The 14167-nt window shown below is 45.5% G+C and overlaps 1 protein-coding gene across 2 annotated transcripts in view; it reads left to right on the plus strand.

Moving 5' to 3' along the window:
- The window catches only part of USP24 (ubiquitin specific peptidase 24), a 1409949-nt gene that overhangs the window by 1169620 nt on the left and 226162 nt on the right, over positions 1 to 14167 (plus strand). The window lies entirely within an intron of this gene.

Genomic DNA, 14167 nt, shown 5'->3' on the forward strand with positions numbered 1-14167 from the left:
AAGAGGCTACAAAACATAAACAGCCTTAATCACCACATTCTCCTGTTATTACTTCCACACCACCACCATCACCCACATATGAAGCACAATTATCACCACATAAGGATGATCTTAGTGATGACCAACAGGATACAGATCCATGGTACACATATGACTCTGATCCCATTTTACCAAATGCCCCACATCTATATCCTGCCAGACCCTCACCACCAGAAGACAGTACTGCATACAGTCACGTAGTGGCTAGGGCTGCAGCCTATCATAATGTACAAATGCATACAGATCGGACAGAGCAAGATTTCCTTTTTGACACACTAGCGTCAACACATAAACAATACGAATGTCTTCCCATGCTTCCAGGAATGCTCAGGCATGCTTCTGATATCTTTCAAGAGCCTGCTAAAGCTAGGATTATCACTCCTGGAGTGGATAAAAAATATAAACCAGCACCCTCGGAGCCTGTGTTTATAAAAACCCAATTACTTCCTGATTCATTTATAGTTGGTGCAGCAAGGAAAAGGGCAGTCAGTCCACAGGAGATGTCCGTCCTCTGGATAAGGAAAGCAGGAAAATAGATGTAGCTTGGAAAAGAGTAGCTTCACAAGCTACAAATCATTGGAGAATAGCCAACTCACAAGCTATTTGGCTAGATATGATAGGGCACACTGGGATGAAATGGAAGAGCTATTACAATACCTTGCTCAGGAACATCAAAAAAGGGGACAAGAAATAGTAAATGAAGGGCAAGCAATATATAATAATGCTGTTAGATCTGCTATGGATGCAGCTGATACAGCAACTACATCAATTAACACCACTGTGCTTATTAAAAGATATTCCTGGTTAAGTTTTTCAGGTTTCAAACCTGAGATACAACAGACCGTATAGCTATGCTTTTTGATAAGCAGCATTTATTTGGCCCTGAGGAGGACACAACCGTAGACAAACTTAAAGATTTGGAAATAGCTAAAGCCATGGGACGTTATATACCACACCAACCAGAGGTACTTTTCATAGGCCACTATTTAGAGGGGGTTTCAAACTATTAGCTACGGAAACAGCAACCACCCATCAAAAACAGTCCTCACAATTTGACACTAGAGGATCATTTAGGGGCTCCTATAGAGGATACAACAATAGAGGAAGAGGTAAACCTTCCACTTCCAGAGGTTCCTCACAATCAAATAAATAGTGACTTCCTCACCATCCCCACAGAGCACACCTCACCTGTGGGAGGAAGACTTGTAAATTTCTATCCACAATGGCATAACATCACTACGTATGAATCAATTGTCCAACATGGTTATTGTCTAGAACTAATTTCCACTCCACCAAACATTCCACCTCGTTCACACAAACTAACTCAGGAGCATCTCATTCTATTAAAACAAGAAGTACAATCACTACTGCTCAAAGGAGCCATAAAGAAAGTACCTATATTCCAACAGGGTCAGGAGTATATTCACTATACTTCCTCATACCAAAAAAGGATGGGGGGACTCAGACCAATCCTAGATCTCAGACCCCTCAATCTATACATACTTTCAGAACACTTTCATATGGTCACTCTACAAGATGTCATTCCCCTATTTCAAAAACAGGACTATATGACAGCATTAGATCTCAAAGATGCTTATTTTCATATTCCAATATATCCAGCACATCGAAAATATCTAAGATTTGTAATAGCAGGAAAGCATTACCGTTTCAAAGTACTACCCTTTGGAGTAACAACAGCACCAACGGTATTCACCAAGGGCCAGATGTATCAAAGGGTTTTCCCCATTCTGTGACAATTGGAAAATGTGTTCGTACATATGGCCCTAAATGTCTAGCAGTGTTTGCAGCATTCCTCGAAAGAAGACAACATATACATGTCTTTCCATATCCGGACGTCTGGCTCATAAAAGCCAGTAGAATTCAAACCTGTCAACAGCACACATGGTATGCAGTCGACACTCTACACAACCTAGGATTTACAATCAATTATCAAAAATCTCACCTAGAGCCAGCACAGATACAATAGTATCTGGGAGAAATTCTGAACACTCAGTCAGCATTAGCATACCCAAACCCGGTGAGAATTCAAGCTTTTCACAATCTCATATCTCAACTGCAATACAACCACACTTAAAGTAAAGTTGATCATGAAACTATTGGGTATGATGACATCATGCATTGCAATAGTACCTAATGCACACCTAAACATGAGACCACTACATCAGTGTCTCTTGAAACAATGGTCTCAGGCACTGGGTCATATTCAGGATCTAGTGTTGCTGGACCGCCAAACTTACCACTCTGCAGTGGTGGAATCACACCAACTGATCAAAAGGGTGGCTCTTTCAGGACCCTGTGCCTCAAACCATAATCACAACAGATGTGTCAATGATAGGTTGGGGAGCTCACCGCAATACCTCACTTTACAGGGACAATGGGACTCCATCCAACAAACTTATCACATAAACCATTTGGAATTTCTAGCAGTATTCCTAGTGCTCAAAGCGTTTCTCACACAAATCACACACAAGATAGTGTTGATAAGAACAGACAATAGGGCCACAATGTATTATCTGCAAACACATGGGGGGAACACATTCATCTCAATCATACCTTCTAGCGCAGACAATTTGGAAATGGGCAATTCACAATCAAGTTCAATTAATGGCAGTGTATATCCCAGGGATACACAATCAACTTGTAAACCTCTTAAGCAGGACACAGCAACTAGTACACGAATGGGAGATTCACCCACAGGTGATTCAAAAATTCTTCCAAATGTTGGGGACCCCTCAAATAGATCTTTTCGCCACAAAAGAAAACACAGAATGCCAAAACTTTGCATCCAGGTACCCACACCCACACCCCCTATCCAAGGGCAATGCTCTATGCATCAGTTGGTCAGGGATATTTCCTTACGCTTTCCACATCTCCCACTAATTCCATTTTTGATCAAAAAGATAAAACAAACTTCACCCACCATGATATTCATAGCTTCAACGTGGGCATGACAACATTGGTACACAACACTGTTGGGTCTGTCTGCAGTACTGCATCAAAAGCTACCAAACGGACCAGATCTGTTGACTCAAAGGAGAGATCAAATCAGACTCCAAACCCCGGCATACTTAACCTGGTGATTTGGCTCCTGAAGTCATAGAATTTGACTACTTAAAACTTCCATCTGAGTGTATGGATAGTCTAAAAGAAGAACGCAAACCCACAACTAGACAGTTTTATGCATTGCAATGGAAGCGTTTTGTCTGCTATTGTCATCCTAAAGACATTGACCCACTTAAAGCTTCAGTTCAGGATATTGGCCCTCATTACAACATTGGCCGCCGTGGCTACCAGCCGTCTACGCGTATCATGACCGCCGACGGTATACCGCCAGAATGCTGGCAGAACACCGCCGACGGTCATGGTGGCAGACGGCGGTAAGGTGGCGCTGCTGACAGCAGCACCGCCACACCAGCAAAACACTGCAGACTGTATCATGCCCAGTGATATGGCCTGGCAGTGTTTTTGCTGGCAGCAGTGCCGTGGACCGTCTCCAGGCGGAGGACCCCCTTGAAATGCGTGCATGCTGGTGTGAGTCGCGTTGGATGCATGCTTAAATGAGTGATTGTCGGAGTGTTAAAGTGGCGGTAACCACCAGGGTCAAAATCCCATTTTTTCATCGCCAGCCTGTTGCCGGTATTAACGCCGATTTAACACCGACCGCCAGGGTTGTAATGAGGGCCATTGTTTGCTAGTTGCTACATTTACAAAAAAGCAAACCTTGCAAACGCCTCTATTAGGATACATTTAACAGCAATAGCTGCTTACCTCCAAAACAGACAGCATACTTCCCTAATCTGATAGTGACTTCTAGTTGCAGATTCCTTTTTTGAATTTCCTCAGGCGTCATACTGGATCCGGAGATTTTTCTTCGAGCAGTGTGAGAAAGTAGCCTCTTTCTAGCATGGTTACCCCAACTTTTGGTCTATTTGTGAGTGTGTCAGTGTGTTTTGCCTGTCTCACTGGGATCCTTCTGGTCAGGACCCCAGTGCTCATAGTTGATGGCCTAATGTGTATGCTTGTGTAGTGCCTAACTGTGTCATTGAGGCTCTGCTAATCACAACCTCAGTGCTTATGCCCTCTCTGCTTTTATATGTGTCACTGTAGGCCAGGGACTTCATTCACCAATTTCTATTGGCATACTGGACCCCCCTCATTAGTCCCTAGTATATGGTGCCTAGGTAACTAGGGCATTTAGGTTCTAGGAGATCCATATCGGCTGCAGCATTTCTTTTGCCACCCATAAGGAGCTCAGACAAACCCTTACACAGGACTGCCACTGCAGCCTGCGTGAAATAGCGCACACACTATTTCACAGCCATTTTCACTGCACTTAAGTAACCTATAAGTCACCTATATGTCTAAACTTCACTTGCTGAAGGTTAGGTGCAAAGTTACTAAGTGTGAGGGCACCCTTGCACTAGCAAAGGTGCCCTCACACAGTTTAGGGCCATTTGCCCGGACTTTGTGAGTGCGGGGACACCATGACACGGGTGCACTATATATAGGTCAATACCTATATGTAGCTTCACAATGGTAACTCTGAATATGGCCATGTAACATGTCTAAGATCATGGAATTGTCCCCCCCATTCCAAATCTGGTATTAGGGAGCCAATTCCATGCATCCTGGGGACTCCACCATGGATCCCCAGTACTGCCAAACCAGCTCTCTGAGGCTTGCACTCCAGCTACAGCTGCTGCCACCTCACAGACCGGGTTCTGCCCTCCTGGGGTCTGGGCGGCCCAGTCCCAGGAAGGCAGAACAAAGCATTTCCTCTGAGAGCAGAATGTTACACCCTCTCCCTTTGGAAATAGGTGTTACAGGCTGGGGAGGGGAAGCCTCCCCAGCCTCTGGAAATGCTTTGAAGGGAACAGATGGTGCCCTCCTTGCAGAAACCAGTCTACACCGGTTCAGGGACCTCTTCTCCCCTGCTCTGGTGGGAAACTGGACAAAGGGAAGGGGAATGACCACTCCCCTGTCCATCACCACCCCAGGGGTGGTGCCCAGAGCTCCTCCAGTGCATCCCAGACTTCAGGCATCTTGCTTTGCAAGGTGTGGGGGCACTCTGGAGACCTCTGAGTGGTCAGTGCGAGCAGGTGACGTCAGAGACCCCTCCTGATAGGTCCTTAGCTGATAAGGTAGCCAATCCCCCTCTCAGGGCTATTTAGGGTCTCTCCTGTGGGTTCTCTTCAGATTCTGCTTGCAAGTTTCCTTCAGGAATCCTCTGCAACAACTTCAGACTCTTCTGACCTCGGATCAACCGCAGCCTGCTCCAAGAAACGCTGTAACTGCAACAAAGTGTCTACAAGAGACACTTTTCTTCAGCAACCTCCGCTCCAAGTCATCAACTTCAACAGTTTCCACGGTGTGCAAGCTCTGGGGCTCCCTGTCTTTATCCTGCACCAGAAGAACCGAAGAAATCTTCTGTGGAGTGACAGAGTCACTCCCCTGCTCCAAGCAGGTACCTTCCAAGATGACGACCGGTACCCTGGGACTCCTCTCACAACGACGAGCGTGCTCCTAAGGACACAGAGAGTGGACATCATCGACATAGACTGTCCTGAGGTCCTTCTGACTCAATTTGGAGGAGGTAAGACCTTGCCTTCCCCAAGAACGACGGTACCCCTATGTACTGTGTCTTCTTCGCCTCCTGAGGCCTCTATGCACTCTTTGCAAAATTCCTTCGTGCACAGCCTGGCCCAGGTCCCCAGCACTCCACCCAGTGACGCTCAACTCGCTGAGTTGTTCTCCGGCGGCGTGGGACCTTCTTTTGTTGCGTTGCATCAACTGTGTTTTGCACCTCATTTGAACCCAGATCCTGCGACCCCCGGGGGGTTCTGGCTGGCATCCTGAGTGCTCTCTAAAGTGCTGAGAGCATCCTCTTCCTCCTCACACAGAGTTGAGGCCTCCAGGTCCCTCCTGGGTCCATCTAGCGCCATTTTGACGCAAAACGCAGTTTTCTCGTAGCTAAGGCTTGTTGGCGACGTCCGACAATAAATCTCGTCTGCAATTATCTGAACGCCCTGGGACATCTTTTGCATCACGCAGGAACCCACCGGCATCTTCCTAGGGTGCATTCCTGCAGTCTTCGACTAACTGGGGACTCTTCTTTTGCACCCTCTTCTGGGTTGGCAGGGGCTCCAGTCCTTCCTGGAACTTCTTTCGACTTCTGGACTTGGTCCCCTTCCTTTGCAGGTCTTCAGGTCCAATAATCGAGCAGTTGTTCTTTGCAGACTTGGTTGGCTGCTGCAAAATCTCAAAAACGAGGTGTAGTGTGTCCTAAGGAAACTTGCAGTACTTTCCTACTGCTTTTCTGGGCTCTGGGGTGGGGTAATTTACTTACCTTTACCTTTACTATATTCTTACTCTTCCAGCGATTCTGCACACACTACACTTGTCTAGGGGGGGATTTGTGATTCACATTCCACTTTTTTAGTATATGGTTTGTGTTGCCCCTAGACCTATTTTCTCCCATTGCATTCTATAGGATTTCCTACTGTTTGCATTGTTCTGTGACTATTTACTTGTCTCATTTTGGTGTCTAGTGTATATATTGTGTATAATACTTATCTCCAGAAGGTGTATTGTCTGTAAGATATTTTTGGTACTGTCACCCAAATAAATACCTTTATTTTTGGTAACACTGAGTATTGTCTTTACTTGTGTATAGGTACTGTGTAACTATAAGTGGTATTGCAGGAGCTCTGCATGTCTCCTAGTTCAGCCTAAGCTGCTCTGCTATAGCTACCTCTATCAGCCTCAGCTGCTAGAACACTACTACTTCACTAATAAGGGATAACTGGACCTGGTATAAGGTGTAATTACCCAAGGTACCCAATACAAACCAGGCCAGCCCCTAAAAAGCAGTACCTCTGCGCTTCATCAGGTAGCGTCGGTCGACTCCGCTGGCGTCGTCATGCTCAGTGTGAAGACGTCACGGTCGTATATAGGCGCCACCCCCGCGTGCTGACGTCAGTTCTTTTCTTTCCGCGCCAGCCTGCTCGCAGATCCGGAGAAGAGCTACCTCAGTCATTTTTTGACTACGTGAACATTTTTGTCGTATTTTTGACGAGTTTGTGGTTGCGGCGAGGGATGTACCGGATTCAAGCCCTGCGACTCCTGTCACCGAACTATGTTGGTGACTTATCCTCACCCCCGTGTGCTTATTGTTTTTGGAGCGCCATCACATCACACATCAGTTGTGCTCCGAGTGTTGGGCCATGAACCCAAAGGCTTTGAGGGAGTGGTCCCTAAACCTCATGGCGGCCCGACACTCGACTCCGCGGCGCTCGTGATCCTGTTCGAGAGTAAAGTTTTAAGATCGGCCACAGAGTCACCACCACTCTTCGTCTTCCAAGTCATCGGAACATTCGGGTCACAAAAAGAAGTCACCGAAGAAAGACAAAAGTTCTTTGACTTCACCCAGTCGATCGGATGATAAGATGCGGGAAGAGCGTTGACGCTCTTGATGGACATGCCCTTTGATGGCACACATTTCTTCAGAGAGAAGGTGGACTCGGCGCTTGAGCGCTTCAAGGATTCCCAAGCCACGGCCCAGTCCCTTGGCCTTATGTCCGTACCTAGACCCCTGCAGTCCACCTTTCGTGGCTACAGAAGGGGCACCCCACTGCATCCTTTTCCACCTGGCCACAGACTGGCGCATGCTGTACAGCCCCTGTGCAGTCGCGGATGCGGGATCCCACGTTCCTGGGGATCAGGGAGCCAGCGGGTCGCCCAGTCCACTCCGCCCCCTCCTCAGCCTCCAAGACTTCCTAGTCCGCAGATACATCAGGAGCCAGTAGGTGGCATGATACGCCATCACCTGCCCCAATGGCAAGCCATTACCTCGGACAGATGGGTACTCCAACTTGTCCGAAGGGGCTACTCCCTCCCCTTCAAGACATCTCCTCCAGCCATGCCACCTTCATACAGTCAGATATCGGAGGATCATATGGCACTTCCCTGTGAGGAAGTCCAAGCCCTTTTGGCCAAAGGAGCTATAGAGAGGGTTCCGTTGCCAGAAGTAGCTCATGGTTGCTATTCCTGCTACTTTCTGGTTACGAAAAAGGAGAAAGGTCTTCGACCTATATTGAATCTTCGGTTCCTCAATCTCTAAAAAAGGAGAAGTTCAAAATGTTGACATTGGCTCAGGTCCTATCTGCCCTGGATCCCCGAGACTGGATGGTAGCGTTGGGCTTACAATACGCATACTTCCACATTCCCGTCTTGCTGGCCCACCAGCGTTACCTACGATTCGTGGTAGGTCACAAGCACTTTGAGTTTATCGTGCTCCCCTTTGGCCTTACCAGTGCCCCTCGGGTGTTCACAAAAGTGATGGTAATGGTGGCAGCTCATCTGTGCAGGTTAGGGGTCCCAGTCTTCCCCTACCTTGACGACTGACTGTTGAAGGCGAAGTCGCCCCAGACAGTCTCCCACCTCCAGACTACGGCAAACCTCTTACATTCGCTGGGGTTCACTATCAACGTGCCAAAGTCACACCTGAGTCCTTCTCAGACGCTCTCTTTCATCAGAGCTGTTCTGGATACAGTGCAGTTTCAGGCTTACCTTCCTGAAAATCGAGTCCAGGATATTCGGGCTATGATACCGATGTTTCAGCCTCTGTCCTGGATTTCCGTGAGAATGACCCTGAGGGTGCTGTGCCTCATGGCATCCTGCTGGTTCAAAATGCCAGATGGCATATGCAGGCTCTGCAGTGGGGCCTGAAGTTCCAGTGGGCGCAGCATCAGGAGAATCTCCCCGACAAGGTACGGATTTTGGAAGGGACTGCGAAAGACCTGCAGTGGTGGTTAACGAATCAGGATTGGGTCATGGGCAGATCCCTCTCTTTTCCCCAACCAGATCTTACAGTTGTGACAGATGTGTCACTCCTGGGATGGGATGGCGATATGGGAGAGGCAGAGATCAATGGTATCTTGTCTCCGGCGGAAACCGGAATCCATATCAGTCATCTGGAGCTCCAAGTGATTCGACTAGCATTGAAAGCATTTCTTCCGTCCCTCAAGGGGAAAGCAGTGCAGGTGTTCACAGACAACACCACCGCCATGTGGTATTGCAACAAACAAGGTGGAGTGGGGTTGTGGACTCTGTCATCGAGGCCCTTCGTCTCTGGACCTGGTTGGAACATCAGGGCATTTCCCAGGTGGTTCAACACCTGGCAGGCTCCTTGAATGCCAGAGCAGACAAACCCAGCCGACGATGCTTGGTCGACCATGAATGGCGTCTCTATCCGGAGGTGGCACAAGATCTCTTCCTGCAGTGGGGAGAACCTAGATTAGACTTGTTCACCTCCGTAGAAAACTCACAATGTCAGCTGTTTCGCACTTTGGAGTTTCCAAGGCAGCACTCGCGCGGCAACGCTTTTCATTGCAAGTGGAACTCAGGCCTTCCTGTACGCCTTCCCGCCAATACCACTTCTGCCCAGAGTTCTGAAGAAGATCAGGCAAGACCGTGCCCAAGTAATACTGGTGGCTCCGGACTGGACACGGAGAGTCTGGTATCCCAAGCTTTTGAACACAGCCATAGCTCCTCCGATCAGACTGCCTCTTCGGGAGAATCTTCTGTCGCAGCAGAAGGGAAAGGTCCTCCACCTGAACCAGTCAACTTTGCAACTTCTTGTGGGGAGATTGAGCGGCGACAGTTGACGTCTTACGACTTGCCACCTGAAGTCTGTGACATTTTCTTGGCAGCCAGACGTCCCTCCACCAAAACTCTATACGCCTGTTGTTGGAAGAAATTTGTGGCATGGTGCATCGACAATTCTGTCGATCCTCTATCTGATCCTCTTTCTCAAGTTCTTCTCTTTATTCTTTCCCTTGCCCAACAGGGTTCCACCTTGGGCACTCTTAAGGGATATGTCTCTATCTCTGCTTTCTTAAGGTTACCTGGTCAGCCTTCCTGATTTAAATCTCCCATAGTTGTGAGGTTTCTTAAAGGCCTTAAACATCTCTTTCCTCCTATCCCATTCATCATTCTCCAATGGGATCTCAACCTGGTTGTAACTTACCTTATATGTAACCGGTTTGAACCGCTTCACAACTGTCCTCTAAGGCTCTTAACTATAAACACTGTCTTTCTAGTTGCCATTACTTCTGCCCACAGTTAGTGAACTCCAGGCTCTATCATCTAAGCCACCCTTTCTTGCCATACATCCTGACAAAGTGGTGCTTCGCACGAGGGCCTCTTTTCTACCTAAGGTAGTGACACCTTTCCTTGTCGGACAGTCCATCACCTTGCCTACCTTTTTTGCACCCCCACGCCCCTCTCATGAAGAGGAGAGACTCCACAGTCTGGACCCAAAAAGAGCTTTGGCGTTCTATCTTGATCGTACCAAAGACTTCCAGATGGACGATCAACTCTTTGTGGGATATGTGGGTGCAAAGAAGGGGAAGGCGGTGCAGAAGATCACCATTTCAAGACGGGTACTCTTATGCATCAAAATGTGCTACGCTCTGGCTAAAAAGCAACCCCCCGAAGGTTTGCTAGCTCACTCTCTACCAGAGCTACTGCTGCTACCACAGTGCTAGCACGGGCTGTTCCAGTCCTGGGTATTTGTCAGGCAGCAACGTGGGCATCTCTGCACACTTTTACCAAGCACTACTGCCTGGACAATAAGGTCCAAAGGGACGGCTACCTTGGCCGTTCGGTCCTGCAGGACTTTTTGACATGATCTTAGTTCGCAGGCCCATCACCGGGGATTGTATTGCTTGGGTATCTATTCAAAGGTAAGGAATCTGCAACTAGATGTTTCTATCAGATGTACAAGTTACTTACTTTCAGTAACGAAATATCTGGTAGAGACATATTCAAAGGTAAGTAACTTGTACTTTAGGGTTCCTGTTATGAAAGCCTTACATTGTACTCACAAAACTTATGGGACCACTGTTTAAACCCATGCATTCTTGCCCTCCTCAGATTTTATCATTGAAGGTTGCCTTTTCAGTAGCAATTACTCCTCTAATAAGAGTTAGTGAAATTCAAGCATTCACTCTAGAAGAACCTCTCTTTCAGATGCACAAAAACAAAATAGTTCTTAGGACAAATCTAAAATTCCTACCAAGAGTGGTTTCACCTTTTCTTATCAGTCAGTCAGTGGAATTGCCAGTCTCCTTTCCACAACCAGTTTCAGTTGCTGAAAGAGCTCTTCACACCCTTGCTATTAAGAGCTCTCATGTACTATATAGACAGAACAAAAGATTTTAGAAACTCCAAACAATTCTTTGTGGCTTTTCAACAGCCTCACAAAGGTAATCCTATTTCAAAAACTGGAATAGCACAATGGATAGTCAAATTTATACAAACTTCTATCTTAACGCCAAAAGTCAGCTACCAGTAACTCTAAAAGCTCACTCCACTAGGAAAAAAGGGGCTTCAGTGGCCTTCGTTGCCAATATACCAATGGCAGGCATATGTAAAGCAGCCACATGGTCTACACCACACACATTTACTTAACCACTACTGTGTGGATGTATTGGTCTACACCACACACATTTACTAAACACTACTGTGTGGATGTATTATCTCGCCAACAAGCAAATGTTGGACAAGCAGTGCTTAAAACACTATTTCAAACTACTACAACACCTACAGGCTAGCCACCGCTGTAGTGAAGTATGCGTTTTGACCACTGACTTTGTGTTGCACCACTTTGCATCTGGATTAGCTATCCAGTGTTCACCAGTTGCAGACTACATTTTGTATTCAGTTTAGCCTTAGATTCATTCTGCCTGTTGACTTTATCGTAGCATTAGACACTTCCATGTTAAAGGCTGCCCATGATTTTCCACATTGTAAACTGTGCATTCTGTCTTGTTTTCGTGCTTTTTCTCACCAAGGGCTTTGGTTGATAAGGATGTACTCAGGCGGCAGGTAACAGCCTTGTTTTGACTTGACATCTTGGGATTGTGGCCAAACCCCAACGTGTTATTTTCAAAGCATACTTAAACTAGCCAGCATGTTTGAATACCTCTTGCGAGGGTTTTTTCCCGAAAGCTCCTTCGGTTTTTTAAGATATAAAAAAAAAACAGTGCGACTGTGAGGGTTGGAGTGGCCTCAATCAGGATTCAGACGTCGGATGCCTGATCTAGTGTTCCTGTGAGGGCGGAAACCTCTCTTTCTCTCAATCAAACTGGGTCATCGGCTTGCTGGCATGAGTAAGATGAAGCACCCGACAGGCCCTGTGGTGATGCATTTTTTGTTCGTTATTTGCTTTGCATTATAATATAGATACATATATTTGCTGTGTATATTGCAGTGGAGAATCGTTTTCGTATGTTCTCATTTCATTGCCGTGACTATTTTTAAATGTGTGCTTTCAACATGCTTATCTCATTTTAGGAACCTTACTTAGTGAAATAATAAATGTCGTCTTTGGACTAAGAAGTGCATTCAGAGATTTTTGTCAGCTCGGTCATTAGTGAAAAGCAAAACAACCGCTGATTTCTAAGGAGGGACTGCTTTTCAGTCTCTGCACAGCATGTGTATCTACAGCTACACATGCCATTGAACGGAAAAAGTTACTTACCCAGTAGACATCTGTTCGTGGCATGTAGTGCTGTAGATTCACATGTGCCCTCTCTCCTCCCCTTAAACCTTTGGCCATTGTAGTAGTAGTATATTGTAAATAAATATGTGTATACATTGCATGGACATCTCATTTCTTTACTATATATGTACATATATACTTGTACACTCTTTACTTCACCCTCCTGCGGGAAAACAATCTATCAAAGGAATTGATGCCCATGTGCACTATCACTGAGGAGGAGGAGGAGGAGTCACTCGATTTTGTGACTCAAAAAGCTTCTTCAAAGAAAATCAACTTGTAACACTCCGAGACCAACACTAGATGGTGAACTTATGCACAGCAAGTGAATCTACAGCACTACATGCCACAAACAGATGTCTACTGGTTAAATAACATTTTCCGTGTGTGTGTGCGTGTATATATATATATATATATATATATATATATATATATATATATATATACACATATATATATATATATATACGCACATATACACATATATTGTTTTACAGTAACAATCACAACAGTGTAGCTTTGGTTAGATAAAAAAACTTTCAGCTCCTTGCTGTCATTTGAGGTGTCATCAGTGATGTAGTATGTGAGCCGAAGTTAGTCTTAGCTCATTGAACTATAACTAAATTCGTTGCTTTTTTTGTTTTTTAAACATTAGATTTTTTTTTATTTAAACACGTGACTCAAATAAAAACTCCTTTGTAAAAGAAAGATAGATGAGGAAATAAATGTGCATGGCAAGGTGCAATGTTGTGTTTTTTTTGTGTTGCCTCTTGATGCATTCAACAGTTTTGGTGTTGGGGAGGGGATCAAGGAGGGGAGTAGGCCATACAGAGCTCAGCCACAGGCCCAGTTCTGTTTGGAGATACTGTTGTTTGGCTTCCTGGGCTTTGGTCATCAAGGTGTTGAGGGTGTGGGGATGGTAGGAGAGAATCTATTCAGCCTTTTTTATGCCGTAAACCTTTCCTCCCACTCTGTGTTCAAGAGTAGCTGATGATCATCCTCAAGGATCTGATTTCATACATTGCCTTCTACAACAGTAGTTCTTAATCTGTGGTCCGAGAACCCCTAGAAGTTTGTGAGGCCTACTCATAGGGTACAAAATTGAATAATACTGAAATTAATAAAAACATATATAAAGAAGCAAAATAAACAAATGTAAAACTTTCTATATTTGATTGTGAATTAAACAAAATAGTTCCATATTTGAGCATTTGTTTGGTTATACTTTTTTTGGAAATTTTGTATATTATTTTGAGGTTCATATCATAGAAAGTGCTTAGGCCAGGGGTCTCTGGCTTCCAATTATGTCTCATTAGGAGGTCCCTGGATTTGACAAATGATGTAATGGTCGTCAACAGAAGTCAAAAAGTTAAAAACTACTACTCTACAGGATACACCTAACTGTTGAATCAGAATTGGATTTCCTTTCTGTGAGATACTTTTAAGATCCAACACTTGAATGATATTGTGCCTGAACTGTTAATACATATTAGAGACCTTACACTTTACTTGTAGGAAGCGTAGTGTCATAGTTACATGTAT

This window comes from Pleurodeles waltl, chromosome 4_2, assembly GCF_031143425.1.
Source record: "Pleurodeles waltl isolate 20211129_DDA chromosome 4_2, aPleWal1.hap1.20221129, whole genome shotgun sequence".
NCBI lineage: Eukaryota > Metazoa > Chordata > Amphibia > Caudata > Salamandridae > Pleurodeles > Pleurodeles waltl.